This window comes from Nicotiana tomentosiformis, chromosome 8 (genome assembly GCF_000390325.3).
Source record: "Nicotiana tomentosiformis chromosome 8, ASM39032v3, whole genome shotgun sequence".
NCBI classification, from domain to species: Eukaryota; Viridiplantae; Streptophyta; class Magnoliopsida; order Solanales; family Solanaceae; genus Nicotiana; species Nicotiana tomentosiformis.
Window position 1 is genome coordinate 138,206,423 of NC_090819.1, and position 5,198 is coordinate 138,211,620.

Below are 5,198 nucleotides of genomic sequence, written 5' to 3' on the forward strand. Positions count from 1 at the left end.
CAGTAGAAGAGATCCCGAATAATGTGGTGCAAACAAATGAGGAAGTGTGAATTGATATTGATGACACTGTGGAAGAGACTCAAGAGGAAATGAACGCGTCTAGGGATCATGTTATTGATATACCAGATCCGGTAGTGCAAAAGGCTAAGACATCACTGCCTAAGTTACCTCCTTCTCAAAGTCTCGCCAAGAAAAATGGCGAGAATCAATTCAAAATGTTCATTGATATGATGAAGAGTCTCTCGATAAGTGTGCCATTAGTTGAAGCCTTGGAGCAAATGCCTGGTTATGCAAAGTTTATGAAGGACTTGGTGACAAAGAAGCGGTGGATGAATTTTGAAACTATCAAAGTCACTCATCAAGTGAGTGCAATTGTGCATTCGATGGCTCCTAAATTTGAAGATCCCGGTGCTTTCACAATCCCTTGTACCATTAGACGTGCCGAGTTTGCTAAATCTCTTTGTGATCTTGGGGCGAGTATCAATTTGATGCCCTATTCGGTTTTTAAGACTTTGAGAATTGGGCAACCAAGACCCACATCTATGAGATTACAAATGGCCGATCGTACAATGAAGAGACTATTGGGAGTGATTGAAGATGTATTAGTTCGTGTTGATAAGTTCATTCTTCCGGTGGATTTTGTTATTCTTGATTGTGAAGTGAACTATGAGGTGCCGATTATTCTTGGAAGACCTTTCTTTGCTATGGGGAAGGCTCTTGTTGATGTGGAAGCTGGTGAACTCACTTTCTGGGTGGGTGATGAAAAGGTGGTATTCCACGTGTGCAAATCTATGCGGCAACCAAATAGCAATGAAATATGTTCTTTCGTGGACTTGGTGAACGATGTGATTATTGATGATACAAGTGCCATGATTAATGTGGGTGATATATTGGAGGTCGTCTTGCTCAACTTTGATGATGACAAGATGGATGGCTTCATGGAATGTGTGAATTCTTTGCAAGGAATGGGGTCGTACAACTATGCACCCCGGAAACTTTCCTTGGATCTTGAAAATAGGAAAACCCCTCCTACAAAGCCTTCAATCTGAAGATCCTCCTACCTTGGAGTTGAAGCCATTTCCTCCACATCTTTGGTATGAATTTCTTGGTCCTTGTTCTACATTACCGATTATTATTTCCTCTTTTTTTACTATCGTGCAGGTTGACTCTACATTGGCGGTGCTCCACAAGAGGAAGAAGGCTATTGGGTGGACTTTGATGGATATTCGGGGAATAAGCCCCGCCTTTTGCATGCACAAGATTAACTTGGAGGAAGATGCCAAACCATCTATTAAAAATCAAATAAGACTCAATGAAGCTATGCAAGATATGGTAAAAAAGGAGATTATCAAATGGTTGGATGCCGGGGTTGTCTACCCCATTTCCGATAGTTGTGGACTTTTCCGGTGTAATGTGTCCCAAAGAAAGGGGCATGACAGTGGTCGCCAATGACAAAAACGAGTTGATTCCCACAAGAACGATGACCAGGTGGAGAGTGTGTATGGACTATCGCAAGCTAAACAAAGTCACGAGGAAAGACTATTTTCCACTTCCCTTCCTTGGCCAAATGCTTGATCCGTTGGCCGGCCATGCTTTCTATTGCTTTCTAGATGGATATTCAGGATACAACCAAATCCTTATTGCTCCGGAAGATCAAGAGAAAATAACTTTCACATGTCCCTATGGTACTTTCACTTTCAAACTGATGCCATTTGGCTTATGTAATGCACCGACGACTTTTCAAAGGTGTATGATGGCAAACTTTACGGATATGGTCGAGGACTACCTTGAACTCTTCATGGACCCATTTTTCAAGCTCGTAGAGAAAGATGCCAAGTTTCAGTTCAATGATGATTGCATGAGAGCCTTTGAATTGCTAAAGTTCAAGTTGACAACCACTCCCATTATCACCTCTCCTAATTGGATTATTCCTTTTGAGCTCATGTGCGATGCTAGTGATGTAGAGGTTGGAGCAGTTTTGGGGCAACTCATCAACAAGATTTTTCATCCGGTCTACTATGCTAGTAAGACCATGAATGATGCCCAAGTCAATTACACCATTACAGATAAAGAGCTCCTTTCCATTGTGTTTGCAATTGAGAAGTTTTGCCCATACTTGATGGGTGCAAAGGTTATTATTCATACGGATCATGCGTCACTTTGTTATCTTATGAGCAAGAAAGATTCAAAAGCTCGGTTAATGAGATGGGTGCTATTGTTTCAAGAGTTTGATATTGACATCCAATATCGAAAAGGGAGTAAAAATCAAGTGGTGGACCACTTGTCTCATTTGGAGGAGGCGATGAGGCCGCATGATGGCCTTGAAATCAATGACTCCTTCCCCTGTAAGCAACTCTTGGCTATTTCAATGAAGGAGGTGCCATGGTTCGCGGATCTAGCAAACTTCATTATGTGTGGAATCATCCCGGATGAGTTCTCTTCAAATCAAAAGAAGAAGTTCAAATGGAATTGTCAAGATTATTATTGGGATGAGCCATACCTTTTCCGGATTTGCACGGATAGGGTAATTAGAAGATGTATACCGGACGAAGAGAAAAATGTTATTCTTGAGGCTTGCCATTCTTCGCCTTATGGTGGTCACCACGACGGAGCAAGAACGGCGGCAAAAGTTCTAAGTTGCGGTTTCTATTAGCCCACTCTTTACAAAGATGCAAGTGATATGGTAAAAAGATGTGATGAATGCCAATGGGCCGGTGGAATCTCGAAGAAGAATGAATTGCCTCTCACTACCATTTTGGAGATTGATATCTTTGATGTGTAGGGTATTGACTTCATGGGTCCTTTTGTGAGTTCTTGTGGAAACACCTACATCTTGGTCACAGTTGATTATGTGTCTAAATGGGTTGAGATCACTGCTCTACCCAACAATGAAGCGAGAAGTGTAGTGGCATTCTTGAAGAAAAATATTTTCACAAGATTTGATACTCCGCGGGCTATCATAAGCGATGGGGGGTCACATTTTTACAACAGGGCTTTTGACACTTTACTTAGAAAGTATGGTGTCACTCATAAAGTTACGAGTCCTTATAATCCACAAGCTAGCGGTCAAGTGGAAGTCTCCAATCGGGAGATAAAGAGTATCTTGTCCAAAACAGTAAATGCTAACCGGACGGATTGGTCAAAGAAGGTTGATGATGCACTATGGACTTATCGGACTCCTTTCAAAACTCATATCGGGATGTCTCCATACTGGTTGGTGTTTGGCAAAGCTTGTCATCTTCTGGTGGAACTTGAACATAAAGCTATGTGGGCTTTAAAGAAGTTGAATCTTGATTGGGATACAACCGCTAACTTGCGGGTTTCACATTTGAATGAATTGGATGAGTTCTGGTACCATGCATATGCAAGTTCGTCCTTGTACAAAGAGAAGATGAAGTACCTTCATGACAAATACATTCGGAACAAGGAGTTCAAGGTGGGCGATCTTGTTTTGTTGTTCAACTCACGATTGAAGATATTTCCCGAAAAGCTAAAATCTAAATGAAGTGGTCCCTTTGAAATTGTGGGTGTGACACCTTTTGGTGCATTGGACTTAAAGAACAAAAATGATGAGGTATTCCGAGTCAATGGTAACCAGGTGAAGCATTATTTGGGAAAGGTTGATGATGGCCACGTGGTGGTAGTTATTCATTTCAAATGATGGTAATCTGTGTCGTGCCACAATGTTAAATCGGGCGCTTCTTAGGAGGCAACCCATGTTTATTTTTCTTTTATTTTATTTTCTTCTTTTATAGTTAGGTGTTATTTTTGTGCTAACTGAATTTGAAGTGTGTTGCAGGAATGAGTGTTCTCTACAGGAATTCTGCCCAGAATTTGGCTAAGTGTGGAACAAAATGCGGACCGTAAGTGTATTGTGCGGACCGCACAATTTTGGTTGCTACAGCAATAGGCGAACTGCGGCCGCACAATTGCAGTGCGGACCGGACAAATTGAAAAGGAAAAATGCCAACTCTCTGAAGTTGGTTTGTCAGAGAAATAGCTAATCGGCAGCCGCAACTTATATTCTGCGAACCGCAAATAAATCTGCAGTCGCACAACTTATTTTGCGGGCCGCAAATCAACAAGGGCTTCTGAGCCCCAAGAAACAGAGTGCGGACCGTAGTAGGAACTCTGCGGCCACACTCGCCTCCCCTTCACCTTCCAGAACTCCTTCACTATAAATAAGGGTTGATGGGCACTATTCCTCTTTTTCCCTCTATGAGCTCACAAAGTGTTAAAATCAAAATTTCGTGTTAAATTAGCTGATCACAATCCTATCAATTGTTGACCACTTATCTCTTGCACAAATTCATCTCTGGTATGCATCATCATCTTGATTAATTTTTTTAATTTTTAGATTTTTAGCAAAATTGTGAACCATTTGTAAGTGAAACTATTCGAACAATCTTTTGGGGTGAATATGTAGTGGGTCAACTAGTACTTGTTGTATGGGGAAGGGGTAAACAATTTTTCATGATTATACAATGCCACCATGTCAAATTTGTGCAAACAATTGCAAACCCTAGAATCTCTGATCGTATTTGTTTTGAAATCTGCGGCCGCACAAGAAATTGTGCTGTCCTCAGAAGTTGAGATTAGGGACTTTGGTCAAGCATGATTCTGCGGCCGCACTTAAAATTGTGCGGACCGAAAAAATCCCATCGCGACCGCAGAACGACTAGTTCTATGTGATCAGAGAGTTGTTAATTTGATGACTCTCATGTGCGGCCACAATAGAAATTGTGCGGATCGCAATTCAATTCTGCGGTCGGACTGGCAATTGTGTGGACCGCAATCTAATTCTGCGGCTGCAAGATTAAATTGTGCGATCCGCAATGCCCAGCCTATGGCCGCACTTCTAATTCTGCGGACCGCACTCCCTTACCTTGCAAGCATGTTTTACACTGTGTTATTCACTGTCTCTCTGGTGTGTTCTTCTATATTTACACTCGAATTACAACTGACACATGGTGTTGCTTGTTATAGAAAATGGTTAGATCTCGAGGCAGAGGAGATACTTCAAAGGGAAGGGGTAAAACTTTCAGGGGCTGAGGCAAAAGTACTTTACCCCTTGCCCTCCAAAAGATAATCACAAAGAATGCTACATCCATCCCAGGAAGAAATGCAGAACCCTCCGAATCCAGTTCTTATGCCCCATCTAGGGAAGCATCAGATGGCAACTTAGTTCAAGAGTAGCC